This window comes from Neophocaena asiaeorientalis, unplaced genomic scaffold (genome assembly GCF_003031525.2).
Source record: "Neophocaena asiaeorientalis asiaeorientalis breed wild unplaced genomic scaffold, Neophocaena_asiaeorientalis_V1.1 scaffold123, whole genome shotgun sequence".
Taxonomy (NCBI): domain Eukaryota; kingdom Metazoa; phylum Chordata; class Mammalia; order Artiodactyla; family Phocoenidae; genus Neophocaena; species Neophocaena asiaeorientalis.
Genome location: NW_020173666.1, coordinates 7,086,409 through 7,110,987, shown reverse-complemented (window position 1 = coordinate 7,110,987; position 24,579 = coordinate 7,086,409). Strand labels below are relative to the sequence as shown.

The following is a 24,579-nucleotide window of genomic DNA, read 5'->3' as shown; positions in this document are numbered from 1 at the left end:
GTAAGAAACTTTGAGAGTTAAAAAGCCATTAATATGGGAAGAACCCCTTCTCTGCACAAAACACATAGACATCGTTTGATAACAAAGTACTTGAATCATACCTCCCAACCAATCTCATTCCACAGGATGTCACCACAGTGCCTTTCAGACTTGCTTGTCCATTATAACCTCTTCTTTGTATCAATTGGGAACTGAAGCCCTAAAGGGTTAAGTGGCTTGCCCTGAGTGATAACGTAGAATCATAGTCTCATAACTCATTAATAATGGGTGGAATTTGTGGCACCAATGTTTTCCTCCTTTGTAAGAAACTTTGAGAGTTAAAAAGCCATTAATATGGGAAGAACCCCTTCTCTGCACAAAACACATAGACATCGTTTGATAACAAAGTACTTGAATCATACCTCCCAACCAATCTCATTCCACAGGATGTCACCACAGTGCCTTTCAGACTTGCTTGTCCATTATAACCTCTTCTTTGTATCAATTGGGAACTGAAGCCCTAAAGGGTTAAGTGGCTTGCCCTGAGTGATAACGTAGAATCATAGTCTCATAACTCATTAATAATGGGTGGAATTTGTGCTTCTTGTCACTTCCTAGACAGCCTAGTCCTTACTTGGAGCAGCCCTTTATCTTTACTTTGTCCTAGGATCTTTCAAAGCTTCCCTCTTGAGATTTTACCTTCTCAACAAAACTCTCAGCCTCTCAGGGCATGTGAGGAAGGCATTTGGAGGAAAAATGATCACTCTGAGATGTTAGGGGCCTTCCCAGGATGAATGGCGTACTATAATAGGTGTACCCTTAAACCCCATTCTTCTCAAAGTATAGTCCCCAAGGCAATTGCATCAATATCACCTAGGAATTTGTACAAAGTCCTTCCTTTCTTTCTTACCTTTCCATATCTCAGCTCAAATGTCACCTTCCCATGACCACTCCAACAAAGTGCATCATCCACTCTCCTTCCCCATTCCAGCCTCTCACTGAACTATCACTAGGCTGTTTTCCCACTCATAGCACTTTTCTGTCTTCATCCCTGTGATGGTTGGTCTTACATGTCCACTTGGCTAGGCTATAGTACCCAGTTATTGAATCAAACTCTAACCTAGGTGTTTCTTCTGTGAAGGTATTCTGTAGATATGGTTAACATCTATAGTCAGTTGACTTACAATTGCCTTCTACAATGTGGGTGAGTCTCATCCGATCAGTTGAAGGCCATAAGAACAAAAACTCAGGTTTCCTGGAGAAGAAATTCTGCCTGAAGATGATAGCATTGCATCCTGCCTAAGTTTCCAGCCTGCTGGCCTGCCCCACAAATTTCAGACTTTCCAGTCACCACAATTGCATGAGCCAACTGATAAACATTGCTGAAAATCTGAACAAAAGGCATGGCTTTAGGGTGGGAGATACCCTTTTATTAAAAAAAGAGGAACTAGTATATGCCAAAGGTTTTTGGTGGGAAGGATAATATGTTAAGGAAATTTAAAAGGTCCTAGCAACCGGAACCCAGTGAGAGAAGTGACAGTAGTCACAGTCTCTACATCATGTAGTCTAAGAAAACCGAGGCGAGAGTGTTACCTTTATCCCAGGAGCAACAGGGCCACCCGGGAGATTCAGAAAGAGGCCTGGGAAAGGTACTTCTTATCAGACTGAGTTACCTGTTGCCTACCTCAGCCTTGAAAACTTGTTACTTGTTCTCTGATCTTAGCATATTAGAAAATAAACACTAATTTTTACATTACAAGCAATCAGAATTTTATTTGGTAGAATATTGGTATAAATGAGACCAGTTAAGGGTAAAAAGTATTTTCTCCTATTACTAAAGTTGACTTAGTTCTTTGATAAGAGTGTTTTTATATTGAAAAATCTATCTTCCTCCAAAGCTGGAACAATATAAGCAACAAAATAGATAAAGTAGAAGTGTATTATAACCCAAAGTATAAAATAAATATCCATGAATTTATACTGATATACATGATTGAATAAATAAAATAAATGGGAGAGAACAGACAAATCTCCCATGCTAAAGAATTCCCAATAATTTATGTACATACTCTACCCTCAAGGAGCGGGAGTATAATTCCCCACTCCCTAAGAGTGGGCTGTGCATAGTGACTTCCTTCCCAAGAATACAGTATGGAAAGGGGGTACCCTTACAGTGAAGAAACCTGACAAACACCACCTCAGCCTGATGGTCAAGGTCAACGTCAAGTCATAAATAACATAAATGTTGACAGTATATACTCTTGATGGGATGTAATGAGCATGGCATCTCACCTCTGTGATCTTCCTCCCCCCAGAACCCATAATCCTACTCTAAGCATGAGAAAAAATCAGACAAATCCCAATTGAGGAACATCCTTACAAAATACCTGACCGGTAAGCCCCCAAACTGTTAAGGTTATCAAAAACAAGGGAAGTCTCAGAAACTGTCACAGCCAAGACATAACAACAAAATGTAATATGGTATCCTGGATACTGGAATAGAGAGAGGATATTAGGTAAAAACTAAGAAAATTGTTATAAAGTATGGACTTTAATAATAATGTATTGGTATTGGCTCCTTGATTGTAATAAATAGACCATATTAATGTAAGATCTTACTAATAAAGGAAACTGGGTGTGGGGTATACAGGACAGCTCTACCATCTTCACAATTTTTCTGTAAATCTAAAACTGTTCCAAAATAAAGAGTGTATTTAAATACACACACCGTCACATATATCTTTTATAAAAAGTGAAATATGAGATATGAAATTACTTTCTAAATAGACATGTACAGAATTGCTAATACCATTTTCTGTTGGACTATTCTGGTTGTTGTCTACACTTAATGCTAATGAGGTTCCTGCAGCCCCAAGAGGGTTCCCTCTGCCAGACTTGCCATGCAAAGACCAGTGGCGCTTAAGAACCTGGCTCCCGGCAACAAAATGCCCTTCCCGTTCCAGCCGGCAAAACAGCCAGCATCTCCTCAAGAGAGGGAGCAGTGGGCGCTGGGCTGCCACTGCCTTTGTGGAAACTGGCAGAATGTGCCCCATTTTCCAGGCACACGTTGCCCCGTGCAAAGGTGTTTTGGTTTGAGAGCAGTTGAGAGCTGGATGTCAGCCATCGCTTACTCTTTCCCCCGGTGAGAGTCACTGCGGTGGCCTTGGGGGACACAGGGTGACGTGTAGGTTGCTACTAGGTGACTTATGAAGGTCATGGTGCTGGCACAGGAGCCAGTTTCCATGGTTTGTTACACGGTTTGTTAAAACCACTAGCTCAGAAATCTCAAGTGTTGTACAAAATAAGATTAAATTTTCTTTCAGATTTCAGCAAGTGGATATTGGGAAGAACATGAAAAAGATTGGGAAATTAGAGGCCTAATGAATATCCAGTTGACTTTGATTTACCTTTAACATTTCTCCACGTTTGGTCAGGACTTAATAGTTCATTCACACATACACTTCTTGTGTTTAAATGATTAGATTTTGGGCGGAGAGTCATGACATCAGGGTAGCCTGATTTATAGAAGGCCGCCAGAATAACACAGAGTGGTGAAATGGGCAATCCCACACACTTTTAAATTTGTTTACACATTTCTCGAGGGAAATCTGGAAGTGTTTATCAAGAGTCTTACACATATTTATACTTTAAAAATTATTTATCTTAAGGAACTAATCTAAGATTCACACTAAGATAACAAACAGATATTCATTGAAGCATCACTTACTAAAAACTTGGAAGTAAACTAAAAAAAAGATATCTATTAAGGAGGAAATGGCTAAATAAGTCACTATCCTTCAGTAAATTCAATTATAAGTTGTTATAATACTATTCTTAAAAATAATTTGTTCAAAAATAGACTTGCCATCTTACATAAAGTGAAGAAATCAGACTATAAAAATACACACAATACTTGTCTCGCTATAATCTTTAATATTCTCTATATTCATATTTCTACATGACCATACATTACTTTTACAAATAAAAAGAAAACAAGTGATAAATTTCTTTCTTTCTTTCATTTTTTTAATATCCAAAACAAGAAGGATGGAGAATCAGATTTAAGTTCCAATTCCAACAGGTTGTTGGCTGACCTTTAGTCAAGGAAATTTTGAAGTCCTCATTTTTAAAACAAAGGGTTTGAACATAATAATCCAAGTCCCCAATTTTTCATAATTCTATGATTTATATGACTATAGTATACAGTTCTGTAGCATATTACAGTTAATGATATTATAGCATATAATATAATTTATATAGCATATTACAGTTTGCCCACGTGTACCTAATCTTTTAGGATTTTAGCTGTTATTATCTCTTCGATACTACTCACCTCTGCTACAGACTTTTACAAAAAAGCAGAGTAAAAATAAAATCAGTTATATCAGCTATTCTTAAGAGCTCTGCTGTTTCCACTAAAAATCTGGCAAATTAAATTCTAATCTGAAAATATATCTTTTGCACAGTACTTTTTAAACAAATATTTGTCACTGTTTATTAGAAATATATTTTATTCTGCTCCACTAAATAAAAACTTAAAGTCATTCTGACCTGTCGCACACAATTTGGTGTATATCAATTAGTAAATGTGTGTTGAAATAGATGAAAATATAAAGGAATGGAAACAAGGGAGAGACAGGGTGTAGGCGAAAGAACATTCTGGATTGGGAATCAGCACATCAGGGTCCAGGTCTAATAGATTCTCTGTCCTTAACTAGCTGTGTGCCCTTAGAGAAATCATTTCATCTCTTGGGAATCTCAGTTTCTTCATCTATAAAATTAAGAGATTACATTAAAACTATCTTCAAGAATTCTTCCACATATAAAATTCTACTTCAAAGGAAGTTTGAAAAAGATGTATACTTTTAAAAGCAAAAAAGAAAAAAAACAGATTTAGGGGCTTCCCTGGTGGCGCAGTGTTTGATAGTCCGCCTGCCAATGCAGGGGACGTGGGTTTGTGCCCTGGGCTGGGAGGATCCCACATGCCGCAGAGCGGCTGGGCCCGTGAGCCATGGCCACTGAGCCTGCACGTCCGGACGGAGCCTGTGCTCCACAACGGGAGAGGCCACGACAGTGAGAGGCCCACGTACCACAAAAAAAAAAAAAAAAAGATTTAGTTTTGCTAGTGTTTGCATCCTACAACAATGATGATGAAAATCTGAATATTTATGACCCAGTTATATGTAAGAACCCTCTGTTAGATTTTGATTAAAAATCACGTTAAAAAGTGAGAATATCTAGCTGGAAATGTCTACTGCACTATGATTATATGTACAAAGTAGCAAAAACACTTTCAGGACTACTAAGTGTTTGAAGCTGACTGTGGGTCAGTAGTTTTGTCCCATGATTTTGATACCAAATGCCCTCTTGGGACAGTTTGAGTGGACTGAGCGTTACAACCAATGGCATCAAATGTAAGCCTGATGTTCATCTGAATTCCGCCCAAGTCTGGGCTTCCGCTTTTCGGAAGAACAGAGAAAACTTGAAAGTCCAGTGGCTTTCAATCCTGGCTACACCTTAGAATCATGAAAGGAGCTGTTAAATCATTTTCCTGCCCAGGCCCCACCCCATAGCAATGAAATCAGAATCTAGGGGGAGTCAGCTGTATGTATTGTTTTTAGAATCAGAGTGATTCTAATGTGCTGCCAGTTGAGAACAACTGGGTTAAGTAAAGAAACATATAAGGAAATGGAAGAAATGAGAACTGCTGAAAGAAAGAGAGAAAGAGAGAGAGAGAGAGGAGAAAGAAAGAAAGAAAGAAGAAAGAAAGAAAGAAAAAGAAGAAAGAAAGAAAGAAAAAGAAGAAAGAAAGAAAGAAGAAAGAAAGAAGAAAGAAAGAAAGAAAGAAAGAAAAAGAAGAAAGAAAGAAAGAAAAAGAAGAAAGAAAGAAGAAAGAAAAAGAAGAAAGAAAGAAAGAAAAAGAAGAAAGAAAGAAAGAAGAAAGAAAGAAAGAAAGAAAGAAAAAGAAGAAAGAAAGAAAGAAAAAGAAGAAAGAAAGAAGAAAGAAGAAAGAAAGAAAGAAGAAAGAAAGAAGAAAGAAAGAAAGAAAGAAAAAGAAGAAAGAAAGAAAGAAAAAGAAGAAAGAAAGAAAGAAGAAAGAAAGAAGAAAGAAAGAAAGAAAGAAAGAAAAAGAAGAAAGAAAGAAAGAAAAAGAAGAAAGAAAGAAGAAAGAAGAAAGAAAGAAAGAAGAAAGAAAGAAGAAAGAAAGAAAGAAAGAAAAAGAAGAAAGAAAGAAAGAAAAAGAAGAAAGAAAGAAAGAAAAAGAAGAAAGAAAGAAAGAAGAAAGAAAGAAGAAAGAAAGAAAGAAAGAAAGAAAAAGAAGAAAGAAAGAAAGAAGAAAGAAAGAAAGAAAGAAAGAAGAAAGAAAGAAAGAGAAAGAAAGAAAAAGAGAGAAAGGAGGGGAGGAAAGAGAAAGGAAAAGAACAGGCTTTTCCCAGCAATGTACAGTTGCACTGCATTGCGTCTGCTTTTCTGTATACTGTGCACAAAACGAGAAACAATGGGAAACTGCATGACTAAAAAGTCGACTTCAAGAATGACAGCTGTCTGTGATTTTCAGAGGAGAGTGGAAACTACTTTTAAAAATTAGGCCAGGAACGAGTTCTGTCTTGGGGAGTTGAACGTCAAGACGTGGATTTCCTGGTTTTGCATAATCTACTGTACATTTTAAGCATGCGCGGTCAACCATTTCCTCTGAGTTAATTATTCTGGCCTCTGTCTGCCAGAGGGATTCTTGGTCCTCACGCGCCCATTCTTGTATTAATACCGTTCTAACCACAACCTATTGCTCTTTACATCATCAACACTCGGCATTTGGGTCCAGTGAAATACCTAATTGCTAATTTCACCTCTTCTTCATAGTTTCCACAGCCACCAGCCTCACCAATGCCTTTATTTGAGATAAAAGAAAAAACAAACCCAAACCTCAGAGTTGGGCATGCCCTCCTCTGGCTTTTCATACACAAAGCTGGCTTCCCTATAAACCCAGATTAACCTTTCTGAGATGCCACTCTCATCCTCAACAAAGCATTTTGGACTTGTTTTGCCTCACATATAAAACCCAAATACCTACCTGCTAGCCTCTCCCATCAACCCGACTTCTTATTTCTCCCTATACACGATTCCTTCTCCAACCAAGACCGCCCTGTGGCCAGTCTTCTGAACACAACATTTCCCCCTCCATCTGCATAAGTGAGAACCCATTGCTGTCTCTCCTGCAATTAATAGCCACCAGCACCCACAGCTCTATGGTTTGCTTTAGCTGCCAAGTAATCCTGCCAGTCTGTTCATATGAAGGGCAGAGAACAGACAGCCTCTGCTTTGGTAGTTCTCATAGTAAAATTGCTGTAGTAACCATTGGTATTGCCCCCACAAATCCTTTCCATGCTGAACTGGATTCCCGGGCCTCTTTTTCTTAATATTTCAGTACTGTGGTTTCAGCCCGCTCGTGCTGGCCTCTTTTAGCCAGGGCACTGCCTATTTCCCCAAACTAGTCTCTACTCCTCCCCTAGGTTCTCCAGGAATCCTACTAATAATGTATCTGATTCCTGCTGCCAGATCCACTCTGGCCCAGCTTCTTTCCTTGAATTTGCATTACCTGCTCTTCCCTGCCTCCAAAGTCCTGAACCTCTCTACTTGCAATTAAAACTGCCCCCTCCCCATCCCTTATCCTCTTCATTTGGCCTCCCTTCTGGGATTTAAGGGCCTTACACTTCCATTCGTACAGGAACTGACTTCCTGACCACGCCCTTGCTTTCCAAATCATAAAAACCCAGCACATGTTCTGGGTAGACCAGATGTCTGGGCCTGACTTCTCTTGGCTTGCCCAGTGCTGGTGTCATTTGAGACCTAGTGTAAACAGGCCTTGAACATCCATCTCTTGCAAGAGATTTTGTTTCTCCCTTGCCCACTGCTCTAAGTACTCCAAAGCCCACTACTTTAACTTGCTAGTATTTTTCTCCATCAGTAAGCAGTTCTGCTGTTTTGGGGTATGTATGCTCCATATGAGAGATTGTGTTCCTTTTAATGTCTACTTTTTGTCCTAACTTTTCCTTTTACCTCTTCTGACAGGCCTTGCCCAGTGACAGAACTGGATGCCTAGAGAGCAGTCATGCAGATAACATTTTGAAGTTTGACCTTTCCTGAAATCAAAGGGATACGTTGGAATAGACATTGGCTCAAGGTCCACCTTAACCCTATTATTTCACTATTTCTCTATGGTAAGATGAAGGAAAAGTCAATTAAAATAACATTAAAATGAAGTCAGTGACAAACCAAGAGAAAAGCAGTTTGAATAAACATATAGTTATTTAATGGTTACCAGTGACTTCACTGAGTCCCAGGCTTTTTCTACCCATCTAATCAACTAATTCTGTTAAGGTACCAATAAATGTCTAGAAAGATATTGGCTTCTTTCAGCTTCACCTGAAAATGTTCAACACCATGGATGGAAGACATTTTTCCTAAATATAGACTGACTTAACTGATCGTCTCTAACCTCCGTGATCATCACAGACTTGCATCTTGGTGGTAGAAAGTAACGATAACACAGCTCTCCTAATACTGTACAAACACTAAGCTGAGAGTCCATCACACACAGCAGAAGGTTTTAGAAACCGCAGGAAGACCACCACGCAGTGCCATCACTACCCATCCATAACTAATTGGCCCCCAGTGATCCAGAAACTGTTACCCATTCTTGGCATATTATGCTTTGTTCAGAGGCAGAAAAGTTCAAACAACACAACTTAACTTCAAACAAAATGTCAGAGTTATTCATTATTGAAGAACAGCCCTTTGTTCTCACCACCCTGCCAACACCAACTTCACCGTTTTCTCTGAAATAGCTGTACTTCCCAATATGGCACCATTCGGAGTGACCAAAGCAAACTTATGGACGTAAAACAAGAGCAAATGAGTCACAGTCTCTGTCTCTGGATGCTAATAAATTTCACGAGCTAGTGAAATGGTTTCAATCCAGCATCATTGCAACATGAACCAAAACTGACCAAACCCTTCCAGAAACCTCCTTTAACTCTCTAATGCCAACATTCCTTAAAATAGCCCTGCTTAATTCACTTATTCCAACTCCACCAATAGCTATTGGACACCTACTCTGTGCAAAGCACTGTGCTCCAATCTGTTCCTCATTCTTATTTTAGACTGCTTTCTCTTTACCAAAGACGTTACATATGTTTATTTAGTTGAAAGCCATCTGACATCACAGCATTACTGATAACAATCCAAAAAAGCATCTCACCCTCTGAACTTGACCCAGGGATCAATTTTCCAATGAGAACCTCTACAGCCCAATCACTTGGCAACAGAGGATGTGAGAGGTTAGTTTTTTCAAAGATAATCAGACTCTGTCTGAAAACCCTGTTCTTGACTTTACAACAAGCAGGATCTCCCCCTAAATCAGTGAAAAGGAGAAAATGCCTCAGTTCCTATTTGTGCAAAGACCCGTGAAGCAAGAAAACAAACCTAGCTTTCCTGAGTCACCAGGTTGCCGCCCAGCAGCGGCCTTCAAACATACACTCTAGCAAAGGTAATTAGTCTTCATCAATAGACTTTCTGCTTTTATAGAAGAATGAGTAAGGATTGTTCCAAAGAATGAGTGTTATCACAGAGGAGAGAGTGTATTTGTTTGCTAGGGCCGCCATAACAAAATACCACAAACTGGGTGGCTTAAAAAACACTGGACACCGAGACTGTCCACCTGATAAGAATACAAAGTTCTCAATCATTGATTTGCAGATCTGGATTTTCAGGTTGGCAGAACTCAATTTTGAATCGCTCGCCAGCGTGGAGGTTGTCATGGGGCAATCATCACTCTTAGCCCTTTTGTCCCTCTGGCTTCATTGCTCTCAAAGGTCCCTCAGTGGGGGCCTCTACCATTAATCCCCTGAAAAGCAGATAATGTCTATTTGGTAAATGGTTGGAGAATCTGTCACATATTTTGCTAAACCCTGCCTTTAAAAGGTAAAACCAAAAAGGGATCAGACTCTAGCTTTCTGTTTGGTTATTTGTTTTGCATATACCCATGGCCACACAAGGTACAACCCACCTTTGTGTATAATGCAAAAGTTATTACAAAAGTTAATAGCAACTAATTTCTCTTTATTACTTTGCGGTAGAATCAAGAAAGTTCAGAGAGATTCAGATTGGTGCATAAGCTAAAGGGCCACACGTCCATGACATTTGGGTGCATGTCACAGTGCCCAGTACATCTGAGCAGTTGAGACCCCTACTGGGACTTCACGTCCTGTTGTTCAAAATTTCCCTTCCTGCTCCAATTTGATAAACCAACAGTTACAAAAGCATGGTTTCCCACTGACTATGGCGCTGTGCACTGCCCTGTTGAACACCCACATTCCTTGATTTACCTTAAAAATCTGCATGTAGCGTTTGTTACTAACAAAACCAAACTGAGGAATTTAGGCTGGAGGTGGGAAGGTTGAGCTGTTCATTTAATTAGAAACACTTACCCTTCCTTTTTAAAGCAACCTCCTGAGAAAAGCAGCGCAGTTTTGATTTAGCAAGAGAAAATAATAGTCAAGCAGTATCGACAAATTAATTATTTAAACATATTCCATTCCAAGTAATTTCTTACTTCCTGGAGGTTTTTGTCAGTTGTTTTTGTTTTAATGACAAAATAACACTTGCTCATTTTAAAAAATTCAAACAATACAGAAGTGTATAAAATAAAAAGCATAATGTAAAAAGTGAAAGTCTTTTCTCACTTTCCCTCATCTCACTGCCCAGAGGTTATCACTCTATAATTAAGCAAATATCTAAACATATATACATAAATGTTACATATAGAGTTGCTTACTCAAAAAATAGAGTTTATTCAACATTTGCACTGTAACTTGTTTTTTCTCACTTTACAATACAGTATGGACTTTCTTCCTGTCATTCCATGTTTCTTCCAAAAGAATGCAATTTTATTTTTTGATCAGTGGTGAAATAGCAACCAAAGGTGTAACCACATGAACATGGACAGCTAGGCTGCCACAAGAAATTCCAGCTTTAGTTCTTGTGCAGGACTAAATTTGCAACAGGTTATACTGGGAAAGGTGGAAACTTTAGAACAAAGCTGAGTGAACAGTATTTCCTAGGCTGTGGACAAACGTGGGGGATTTCATTACTTCCAAATGCCCAATTTTTCTACTAAGAGAGGATAAACGCTTTCAATTACGTGAATTCCCATCAGGCAGACAACAATAGCATGGACATGATTCTATAGCTCTTGAGGAATAAAAAGTGTATCACAGACGGAGAACGGGACAAAGAGAAACAGCTCTGCCTCCATAATAAGGTAGAGAGTGAGGCTCGTTATCTGCAAAATACTCCTGAGGCACATTAACTGAAAATTTTAAGCAAATAAGTGGTACACTATTTCTCAGTGATTTACAAGACTTCTGTAGAAAATTCTAGTATAATCCATGCTGCTGGTGCATATCTGACGTCTCTAACTGATTCAGGTGCTTTCTTTGTATTTCTTCTTTTTTTTTTTTTTTTGCCCTTCAAACTTTTCCCTCTCTGATCTGAACACTTTCACTTCTCTTTTTGCTCAGAAACAACTGAAATAGGCAACCTAATCGTCTTCAGATCTAATTTGAGGTGCAGAGAGACTTCTAGACTCTTCATCTCTCTAACCTTTTTTGCCTCCCATTATGACAGAATCTTTGTGAAAAAAATAGACTCAATCTGATTTATAATAGCAAAATTATATACATAACTAATCGATGATATCAAAAACACTGTCTGATGCAAGAGGGAGGGGATATGGGGATATATGTATGTGTATAGCTGATTCACTTTGTTATAAAGCAGAAACTAACATACTATTGTAAAGCAATTATACTCCAATAAAGACGTTTAAAAAAAAAGTCTGAGATTATCTATGTTGGTTTAATTCTTCTTTGCTTTGTACATATTAATCACGTACCCCATCACCTCTTGGAAAGAATTGGTCAATTTTAAGATTCCTCTTCAGATAGTTTAATTTTAACCTTTTTCACTTATATTTATCAATTATATTTGATTATTTATATTAAATTAAATATTACAGGTAAATTATATATTAGTTACAGTTATATATCAATTATATTTAATAACTGGACTGTTATAAAACAGTCAAAATTATGCCTGTCTTTGTTACTGATAATTAAAATTTTAATGCTGCATAATAAATATTTCTAGAGTGTTTTACCCTAATTTAATAAATATTTATAATGAAGTCTCTTCCAAACAAAATAAAGAGTTTTTTTCCATTTTAACTGCATTAACACTCTCAGTTCAGCTCTTAGAAAAGTGTAGCAAGTGTTGTGTAATATTTTCTGACTTATAAATGAAAAGTTAAGAGCACATAATGTTGAAGTGATTTGTCCTGGATCTACTAGAATGTCACCACGTAAGTTAGATTCACAAATCATCAGAATTGGTTTTTGAGGCAAAGAATTTCCATCTTAACTCACCTATCTTTCCCCTATCCTTGTACCCGTCTATTTTATCCAGGTTAATACAACCTGACTTATATGCCAACTATCTTCGGTGTTTTTCTTTAAAACTTTTCCATAGACCATCATGCCATCATATCTTATCAAGATCTTACTTTCCTATTGTTAAAAGAAGTCTTAAAAGCTCATTTTCTCTGAAGCTTATTGATTGATGGGAATGTAGACATAAATAGTCAACTCTTGATTTGACATCTTCATGTGGACATTTTATAAGAACCTTGTTATGGACTGAATGTTGTGTTCCCTGAAAGTTCATATTTTGAAGTCCTACCTGGCAATGTGATGACATTTGGAAGTGGAGTCTTTGGCAAGTAATAAGGATGAGGTCATAAGGGTGGTGTCCTCATAAAGGGATCAGTGTCCTTATAAGAAGAGGAAGCACACAAAGAAAAGGCCACATAAGGACAAAGAGAGATGGTGGCCATCAGCAAGCCAAAAAGAGGGCTTCACCAAGAACCAAATATGCCAGAACCTTGATCTTGGACTTCCTGGCCTCCAGAACCATCCAAAAAATATCTGTTGTTTAAGCCACCCAGTCTATGGTACTTTGCTATAGGCACCTGAGATGACAGAGACAAACCTCAAACTTGGTTGTTGTCCCAGACTGAACACCTAATCTACCCTCTGCCTGTCTCAAACTATTTTCCCTTCAGTGTCCTCTATATTACTATGCGCCTCCCCCCACATTCCATTACTTTCAACCTAGAAATGCACTGTCCATTCAATCAATCACCAAGCCTGTCAATTATAGATCCTAAATGCTCCCTGTCATTCTGTTACTCACAATTTCAACTGCCATTATGGCAACTCATAGGAGAAATAGAGATGGTATCTATGTAACAGTGTATGTTAAGAACTATATATTGATGGGGCTATTATTAGTACAAGTGCTGCTAAATGAATTAACCTGTTGGCTTAGGCTGTTTGGAATTGTCCATTTAAATGTTGGGGAAAATCTACCCCAAACTCAGAGTTTAAGTCTGGGTAATCTATGCTGAGCTGTTCCTTCTGATAGCAATTAGCCAGAGTTCAACCACTTCTCGGCAAAACATCTAATCAAGAAAAATAAATTTGTGACACCAGTACCAAAAAAGTGGGCTTGTCTTCTATTTCCTATAACAAGATGGAATGTGTTATTCACATGGCAGTTATACTAAGTGCTCGAGTATAAACTTAAGAAGTCAGTACAATCCTATCTGATACCACTGAAAACATGGACTTATTGGTCTACTAGATTATAAGCTTTGCAATGTCAAAGACCTTGACTTGTTGCCCATTGCATCATTAGCAGTTAACACCAGGCATAGTATGTAGTTACAGCTCAGTAAATATTTTCTGAATGCACGCATAGCTCTGTTGTCTCTTCATTTTATGGTTATGTTGTGAGGCAAAATCCAAAGGATCAATAATAGTTCTAAATCAAGGCAATAGTTTGAATCACAATTATTTCTAGCTATGAAATTAAATGCTATTGAAAAAACTCAACAGCATTGAGAATGGATTTAAGTTTTCTGGACGAATTTTTCAAGTTGATAAATTTCACGTAACACGGCAAGTAGGGATTAATGTGTCCAAAACTTAACGTTTTCTTCACAGTGGAAACTGCTGGTGCCAACCCCAAATCCATTTCCTTCAGTTTAATGGAATCCCAATTTAAATCGTGCATCCCCCCAACCTCACCACCAACAATCCCAGCTTCAGAGGGAGATTCCAATTAATCCGAGGTAGTCCACTGGTCAAGGAGTGAGTACACCACTTAAATTGACGGGAAACAAGTAACATTCCATGCTTTCAGGAAGAGTTTTTCTCTGTCCGCTTATTGATGTGAACAAGAAAACATTACTCCACAGGCGGTTGACATCAATTTTTTGACAGTACGGTGACCCAGTCTCAGGGTGAAGTGGACGGATGGGAAATGACAGAGCAGAAGTTGTAAAGGACCTGAGACTTTGATGACATGATTAAGCCAGTGACCCAACCAACTGTGGATTCCACCACTCATGTGGAATCTGTTACATGAGATAAATTTTCTAATTGTGTAAACCAGTTTGAATTTTCTGCTAAAATACCTCCTAACTGATATTTCCCTTACAAAAGATAGTTTTTTGAGAAAAGAACTAATACAGGTTTTTGGAGGAATGCTCAAAATAGTAAGCAGTCTTTAACGTTACTGAGGGAAGGATTTACCATTTAAAGATAAACTTGATCTTGCTTTTTATTTATACTGAGAAAACTATCCCTGTAAGAGTAGTAGAGAAAGTAGATATTGAAAGAATGAACATGTATTCATTTTTTTTTCCTTATTCAACAAATATTTATTCAACCAGTTCCTGTCTATGTACCTTATAAACTATTTCATTTGATACCCACAAAAACTCTATGAAGTAAATACCATTAACCATGTTTTAGAAAAGGAAACTAAACTTATAGAGGTTAAACAACTTGACTTAATATCATGGAATCCCTAGGAACCAGGATCAGATCCTGCAACCGTCTAACTTCAAAACCCAACTACTCCCCACAGCCCTACATTGCCCTCCATAATGAGGCTTGGCAAAAATTGGGTCTAATACCAAATTTGGAAAGCTGATAGTAAAAATGGTATATATCCATTTATACAGTGTGTGTACACTACTGTAAACTCGTAAAGACATTCTGGAAATAATAAATGGTAAGAGTATACACACATGTGCGTGCACACACACATACACATCTATATCTATCTAATGTATCCATGTATATTCTTAGATATAGCTACCTTATTCCTGGGAATTTGTTCTCAGAAAATAGTTCAGTAGAAGGGAAAAGTATGTAGGTGCTTTTGGGAGGAGCAGTTATTATCTCTTAAATTGGAGGAAATTTTTCAAACTCTAAAATTAATAAAATAGTTGAAAAACTTCTGGGGCGAAATGTTATAATAAGCTATTATGCATATATAGCAAGTAATTATTAACACTGTGGAAACATTGGAAAGGTTTTTAATACCATTGTAAGTCAAAGAGCATAATGCAAATCATATGTCTTCTATTTTAAAATAAAACATAAATGCATGTGTACAGACCAGAGTGGAATCCACACCAAAAAAAAAAAAAAATTAAAATAGATCATGATTAACATGGTGGGAATTTGCATGGGTTTAAATTCTTTTGTGCTGTTTAGAGCTAAACTTCTTTTATTTATATGTGATCTACTATTACAAATAGATTTTAAACAATTTGGGAGTCAAACCATTTTCTGGAAACTTAAAGTTGCTGGTAACTAGCTGATCATACTTTAGCTTGGAAACATAATTGGCTCTCATCAAAGGGATCCCCAGTGGGCTATAGAGTCCAATCATTCATCATCAATAGAAATTTACATCTTTTAAGTTCTCTAGAAATAGCAACAACTGAGAAAAAGTACACTAAAACAGTGCTCAGCATTGCACCTGAGAGATGAGCCCAAAACCTTTCACTGGCATTTATTTTAAGACATGTTTTGAATAGACAGATTATTTATACAAAGATCTAACCTCAATAAGGATGGGGTAGCTTCAATTGGATTTTATTTGCTGTGGAGCTGTGACAAATATATGAGGGTTTTTTGGTTTGGGATGTCTCTTTTCCTACCAGTGTACAGTACCTGATTTCTAAGGCAAATGACAATCAGACAGGTTTCAACAAATCTAGCATCTGAAGACATCAGAATGATAATTTTAAATTATAGGATCTTTAACTTCCTCATTGCCATAACCTCACCGGTGTGTCTGTGTGTGTGTAAATACAGTGGGCACACACATGCAGTCAGAGTCAAGACCAGGGATTCTGAAGATCAGAATACATTTAATAGTAAATCATCACTTCTAAAGGGTATAAAATGACTGTAATGGTTGCTCCTCAGTAAGAAATGAAACGAAATATTTCCTTAGAGTCCCAGAGGCTGCCATTCAATACTATAAGCTTTTGTTAGTGAACAAATTTGATCAGATCTTTTCTTCTGGGGTTCAAGAAGCCATGCTTGGAGAGATGCCTTGTGAAAATAAACTTGCAAGACCAGATTTTCCAATGAAGTCTTGGCAAAACTATTGACAATTCAGACATTCAAATCTACCCAAACATGTAAGTGGATAACAAGATAATAAAATGTTCCAGAATCTGCAGGATTGGGATGCCAATTAATAGTTGTATCCATACATTAAAGCACACTAATGTACTCTTCTTAGGAAAAATGGATCAAAACACAGAGAACTATGTTCTTTCCACATGGCTCAGAATCTCCTAGACTTATACTCTGATGTTAACTAGAATACAAGTGATCAACCCAGCTTGTCACTACCTAAGGTTCTTTGATAAATAGAAAAGCACAAGGCAAACAAAAGTTTGGACCATCCTCCTTGGTTTTATAAGAGTCAGGCTGGGATGGGTCCAGATGGCAGTGTGGGAAGACGTGGAGTTAGCATCTCCCTACAGCTAGGGCGCCTGCTGGGCACTGGTGAAGGACTCTGACACCCAAGGAGACGGGAGGAACCCCAAAGTGAACCAGTGGCTTGCGAGATCTTGGTTCATGAGACCGGGGTTGGGCCGAAGCTCCTGCAGTGGGAGTTCCGAGTCCAAACCACTGGACTGACAGAGAACCTCAGACCCCAGGGAACATTCATCGGAGTGAGGTCTCACGGAGTTACTTATCTCAGCACCAAGACCCAGCTCTACCCAGCAGCCTACAAATCCCAGTGTTGGAAGCCTCAGACCAAACAACCAATAAGACAGGAACACAATCCCACTCATAAAAACTTAAAAAAAAAAAACGAGACGGCAAAAAAATATGTCACAGCTGAAGGAGCAAGGTAAAAACTTACAAGACTAAATAAGTGAAGAGGAAATAGGCAAGCTACCTGAAAAAGAATTCAGAGTAATGATAGTAAAGATGATCCAGAATCTCGGAAATAGAATGGAGGCATGGATTGAGAAAATACAAGAAATTTTTAACAAAGATTTAGAAGAACTAAAGAACAAAAAAACAGAGATGAACAACATAATAACTGAAATGAAAAATACACTAGAAGGAATCAATAACAGAATAACTGAGGTAGAAGAACAAATAAGTGAGCTGGAAGACAAAATGGTGGAAATAACTGCTGAGGAGCAGAAAAAAGAAAAAAAATGAAAAGAATTGAAGACAACCTCAGAGACTTCTGGGACTACACTAAACACACCAACATTCGAATTAGAGGGGTCCCAGATAAAGAAGAGAAAAAGAAAGGGTCTGAGAAAATATTTGAAGAGATTATAGTTGAAAATTTCTCTAACATGGGAAAGGAAATAGTCATCCAAGTCCAGGAAGCACAGAGAGTCCCATACAGGATAAACTCTAGGAAAAACACATCAAGACACATATTAATCAAACTAACAAAAATTAAATTCAAAGAAAAAATATTAAAAGCAGCAAGGGAAAAACAAAAGATAACATACAAAGGAATCCCCATAAGGTTATCACCTGATTTTTCAGTGAAAACTGCAGGCAAGAAGGGAGTGGCAGCACATACTTAAAGTGATGAAAGAGAAAAACCTACAACCAAGACTACACTACACAGCAAGGATCTCATTCAGATTCAATGGAGAAGTCAAAAGCTTTTCAGACAAGCAAAAGCTAAGAGAATTCAGCATCACCAAGCCAGCTTTACAACAAATGCTAAAGAAACTTCTCTAAGCAGGAAACACAAGACAAGGAAAAGACGCACAAAAACAAACCCAAAACAATTAAGAAAATGGTAATAGGAACATACATATTGCTAATTACATTAAATGTGAATGGATTAAATGCTCCAACCAAAAGACACAGACTGACTGAATGGATACAAAAACAAGACCCATATATGTGCTGTTTACAAGAGACCCACTTCAGACCTAGGGACACATACAGACTGAAAGTGAAGGGATGGAAAAACATATTCCATGCAAATGGAAATCAAAAGAAAGCTGGAGTAGCAATACTCATATCAGATAAAATAGACTTTAAAATAAAGAATGTTATAAGAGACAAGAAAGGACACTACATAATGATCAAGGGATCAATCCAAGAAGAAGATATAACAATTGTAAATGTTTATGCACCCAAGATAGGAGCACCTCAATACAGAAGTCAAATACTAACAACCATGAAAGGAGAAATCGACAGTAACACAATAATAGTAGGGGACTTTAACACCCCACTTACAGCAATGGACAGATCATCCAAACAGAAAATAAATAAGGAAACACAGGCTTTAAATGACACAACAGACCAGATAGATCTAATTGATATTTATAGAACATTGCACCCAAAAGTGGCATAATATACTTTCTTCATAAGTGGACATGGAACATTCTCCAGGATAGATCACATCTTGGGTCACAAATCAAGCCTCAAAAAATTTACAAAAATTTAAATTGTATCAAGCATCTTTTCAGACCACAATGCTATGAGATTGGAAATCAATTACAGGAAAAAAAAACTGTAAAAAACAGAAATACATGAAGGCTAAACAGTGTACTACTAAATAACCAAGAGATCACTGAAGAAATCAAAGAAGAAATTTAAAAATACATAGAAACACATGACAACAAAAACACGTCGACTCAAAACCTATAGGACACAGCAAAAGGAGTTCTAAAAGGGAAGTTTATAGCAATACAATCTCACCTCAAGAAACAAAAAAATCTCAAATAAACAATCTAACCGTACACTTAAAACAACTAGAGAAAGAAGAACAAAGAAAACCCAAAATCAGGAGAAGGAAAGAAATCATAAAGATCAGAGCAGAAATAAATGAAATAGAAATGAAGAAAACAATAGAAAAATCAATAAAACTAAAAGCTTGTTCTTTGAAAAGGTAAAGAAAATTGCTAAATCCTTAGCCAGACTCATCAAGAAAAAAAGGGAGAGGACGCAAATCAAAAAAATTCGAAATGAAAAAGGAGAAATCACAACTGACACTGCAGAAATACAAAGGATTATGAGACTACAACAAACAACTATATGCCAATAAAATGGACACCCATGAAGAAATGGACAAATTCTTGGAAAGGTACAATTTCCCAAAAATGAACCAGGAAGAATTAGAAAATATAAACAGATGAATCACAAGTAATGAAGTTTAAACTGTGATTAAAAATCTTCCAGCAAACAAAAGTCCAGGACCAGATGGCTTCACAGGTGAATTCTGTCAAACATTTATAGAAGAACTAACACTGATCTTTCTCAAACTCTTCCAAAAATTTGCAGAGGGAGAAACACTCCCAAATTCATGCTATGAAGCCACCATCACCCTGATACCAAAACCAGAAAAAGATATCACTAAAAAAGAAAATTACAGACCAATATCCCTGATGAATATAGATGCAAAAAACCTCAACAAAATACTAGCAAACAGAATCCAACAACACATTAAAAGGATCATACACCATGATCAAGTGGGATTTATCCCAGGAATGCAAGATGCTTCAATATACGCACATCAATCAATGTGATACACCACATTAACAAATTGAAGAATAAAAACCATATGATCATCTCAATAGAAGCAGAAAAAGCTTTTGACAAAATTCAACACATTTATGATTACAAACTCTCCAGAAAATAGGCATAGAGTGAACATACCTCAACATAATAAAGGCTATACATGACAAACCCACAACAAGCATCATTCTTAATGGTGAAAAACTGAAAGCAGATCCACTAAGATCAGGAACAAGACAAGGATATCCACTCCTGCCACTCTTATTCAACATAGTTTTGGAAGCCCTAGCCACAGAAATAAAAGGAATACAAATTGGAAAAGAAGAAGTAAAACTGTCACTGTTTGCCAATGACATGATAGTATACATAGAGAATCCTAAAGATGCCACCAGAAAACTACTAAAACTAATCAATGAATTTGGTAAGGTTGCAGGATACAAAATTAATGCACAGAAATTTCTGGCATTCCTATACACCAACAACGTAAAATCAGAAAGAGAAATTAAGAAAACGCTCCCATTTACCATTGCAACAAGAGGAATAAAATACCTAGGAATAAACCTGCCTAAGGAAGCCAGAGACTTGTACTCAGAAAACTATAAAACACTGATGAAAGACACCGAAGATGACATAAACAGATGGAGAAATATACCATGTTCTCAGATTGGAAGAATCAATATTGTGAAAATGACTATACTACCCAAAGCAATCTACAGATTCAATACAATCCCTATCAAACTACCAATGGCATTCTTCACAGAATTAGAACAAAAAATTTTACAACTCGTAAGGAAACACAAAAGACCCTGAATAGCCAAAGCAATCTTGAGAAAGAAAAATGGAGTTGGAGGAATCAGTCTCCCCAACTTCAAACTATACCACAAAGCTACAGTAATCAAGACAGTATGGTACTGGCACAGAAACAGAAATATAGATCAATGGTACAGTATAGAATACCCAGAGATAAACCCATGCACATATGGGCACCTAATTTATGACAAAGGAGGCAAGAACATAAAATGGAGAAAAGACAGCCTCTTCAATAAGTGTTGTTGGGAAAACTGCACAGCTACATGTAAAAGAATAAAATTAGAACACTCCCTAACACCAAACACAAAAATAAACTCAGAATGGATTAAAGACCTAAATGTAAGACCAGACACTATAAAAGTCTTAGAAGAAAACATAGGAAAAACACTCTATGACATAAACCACAGCAAGATCTTTTTTGACCCACCTCCTAGAGAAACAGAAATAAAAAATAAATAAACAAATGGGACTTAATTAAACTTAAAAGCTTTTGCACAGCAAAGGAAACTATAAACAAGACAAAAAGACAACTCTCAAAATGGGAGAAAATATTTGCAAATGAAACAATGGACAAAAGATTAATTTCCAAAATATACAAACAGCTCATGGATCTCAATATCAGAAAAACAAACAATCCAGTTAAAAAATGGGTGGAAGACCTAAATAGATATTTCACCAAGGAAGGCATACAGATGGTCAAGATGTACATGAAAAGATGCTCAACATCACTAAATATTAGAGAAATGCAAATCAAAACTACAATGAGGCAACACCTCACACTGGTTAGAATGGTCATTATCCAAAAATCTAGAAACAATAAATGCTGGAAAGGGTGTGGTGAAAAGGGAACCCTCCTGCACTGTTGGTGGGAATGTAAATTGATACAACCACTGTGGAAAACAGTATGGAGGTTGCTTAAAAAACTAAAAATAGAACTACCATATGACCCAGCAATCCCACTACTGGGCACATACCCTGAGAAAACCATAATTCAAAAAGACACATGCACCCCAATGCTCACTGCAGCACTATTTACAATAGCCAGGACATGGAACCAACCAAAATGTCCATCGACAGATGAATGGATAAAGGAGATGTGGTGGGCTTCCCTGGTGGCACAGTGGTTGAGAGTCCACCTGCTGATGCAGGGGACACGGGTTCGTGCCCTGGTCTGAGAAGACCCCACATGCCGCGGAGCGGCTAGGCCCATGAGCCACGGCCGCTGAGCCTGTGCGTCCGGAGCCTGTGCTCCGCAAGGGGAGAGGCCACAACAGTGCAAGGCCCACGTACTGCAAACAACAACAACAACAAAAAAAAAGACGTGGCACATATATACAATGGAATATTACTCAGCCATAAAAAGAAATGAAATTGAGTTATTTGTAGTGAGGCGGATGGACGTAGAGTCTGTCATACAGAGTGAAGTAAGTCAGAAAGAGAAAATAAATACCATACGCTAATGCATATACATGGAATCTTAAAAAACAAATGGTACTGATGAACCTAGTTGCAGGGCAGGAATAAAGAGGCAGACATAGAAAATGGACTTGAGGACATGGGATGGGACGGTGAAGCTGGGGCGAAGTGAGAGTAGCATTGACATATATACACTACCGAATGTAAAATAGTTGACTGGTGGGAAGCAGCCGCACAGCACAGGGAGATCAGCTTGGTGCTTTGTTATGACCTAGAGGGGTGGGATAGGGAGGCTGGGAGGGAGGCTCAAGAGGGAGGGGATGTGGGGACATGTGTATGCATATGGCTGATTCTCTTTGTTGTGCAACAGAAACTAACACAGTATCGTGAAGCAATTGTACTCCAATAAAGATCTATTTAAAAAAAAAAGAGGCTTAACAATATTTTTATTTTGAAATAATTTCAGATTTTAAATGAAATTTTGCAAAAATAGTACAAAATATTCCCACATGTTTTACCTATATTCCCCAAATGTTAACAATTTATCACACTTACTTTTTCATTCTATCATTCTTACTATCATTCTATCTATCTACTTATCTATCTACCTATTTATTCTTTTTTCCTGAGACATTTGAGAGTAAGTTGCCAACATCAGGATGTACGTCCTCAAAACAGGTTATTTTATTTTACTTAACCACAGTACTCTGATCAAAATCAGTAAGTTCATACAGATACGATACTGTTGTCTAACCTATAGACCTTATTCAGATTTTACCAACTGTTTTACAGATGCCCACTTTCTGATTAAATATCCAAGGCAAAATCACCCTTGCATTAGTTGTCATGTGTCTTTAGCCTCTTTTAATCTGGAACAGTTCATGATCTTGACAATTTTGAAGAGTTCCAGCCGGCTACTTTGTAGACTATCTCTCAGTCTGGGTTTTTCTTTTTTTGTTTTGTTTTGTTTTAATATTGCCTATTAGCACAGTAACAAATGCAGACTTCAGTAGTCCTCAACATAGAACCAATCCACTGAACAACTCCTATCCCATGCCTTACAGTTAACAGCTTAAGGTATTTTACTACAGGTTTTCACAAGTTCTGATGCAAACCTCTATCTTTTCATAAGAAAGTAGATTGGCATATAAAATAAAATACATAACTACTCACTTCCTATACGGTGCCATATAGCCGTGTGTCCATTTTATATACATGAGATGACAGTCTCTAAAAGCTGTTAAATATCAATGTTCCCTTCCAAGAAGGGAAAACAAATTCCAATTTTTTTAAACAAAAAACTGTACAGTCTTGCAAGGACTTGACATAAATGGCCATGTGTGTAACCTGTACAAATTAAGCTGTTTCAAGTTACAGACTACAAGCAACTGAACCCAAATGTCTATTCTTCTCTGTATTGCATTTCAGCTAATATTGCAGAACTAATGACGGTTTTAAACATTGCTATTGCCAATTCTGTCTATTGTAGCAAGATACCTTAAGTTACAACAAAATCTTAGGAAATAAGACTGAATAGTATCTGTCATAGAAATACCCTACTCTTGATCAACTCCCACCCTCCCCTACCCCATCAAAATCATAAGCAGCTCTCTCTGTGACAGACAAATAACGTATAGAATTGTGAAAATCCAATTTATGTAGCGTACCCCTTGGTCCACTGTCTGGCCATTCTGTCGTGTTCTGCTCTGTTGGTCATATACTGAGTGGCAATACTTCCCACCAAGGGGTCGGCAGGATTACAGTCTGTAAGAAGTGAGCAGATAGAAAGAAGGACTTTAGATATGGTTAGTGCTGGACTCCAGTTATCTTTCAATATGTCCAAGCAAATAACTCCTTGACTTAATACTACAAGTGATAGATTCTTGTCCGAAATGCAACCTTTGGAAGCTTGAAGGGATATTCTGGGGTAAAAGTGATATCAAGGAAGAATACACCACCCTCATACACGGACCCTGGAGGCCGTAGAATGGTTGATCTCCATTCCTAGCTGTTATCGCCTTTGGGACCAGCACTGCAGTTGGGTGGAGGGTCTAAAGTGATCTCCGCCAGCTGCTTCTGAATCCTCTTGGCACTCATGGAGAGGGGTTTGGAGTTTTTGCTCATGCTGACTTTACTCTCCTTCTTCTTGGGGGTGTTTGTTTCTCGGTTTGCTGGTTGGAGGACGAAAATGGGGAGGAGCTGGTTCTGGCCCTCGAATTTTCATCCGCAGAGTGACCCCCCCCCACCACCACCCGGCAAACAGCCCCTCTCTTCGTGTCTGGCTGCTTTGCTGCGGCTGAGCCTGGCCACTCGAGTCTCTCTCTCGCTGGGAGAGAAGTGGAAGTGCAGCAACAGCAACTACTAAACAGGCAGTGTT

The 24,579-nt window shown here is 37.8% G+C and overlaps 1 protein-coding gene and 1 pseudogene across 1 annotated transcript in view; both read right to left on the bottom strand.

The window, feature by feature from the left end:
- ESR1 (estrogen receptor 1) overlaps positions 1-23,933 on the bottom strand; it is a 287,792-nt gene extending 263,859 nt beyond the window's left edge. The window contains exon 1 of the mRNA XM_024747850.1: positions 23,870-23,933. The gene's annotated coding sequence lies outside the window, so the exon portion shown is untranslated. The remainder of the gene's footprint in view (positions 1-23,869) is intronic.
- Positions 23,857-24,579, bottom strand: part of LOC112401556 (ubiquitin-conjugating enzyme E2 E1 pseudogene) — a 6,839-nt pseudogene continuing 6,116 nt past the window's right edge.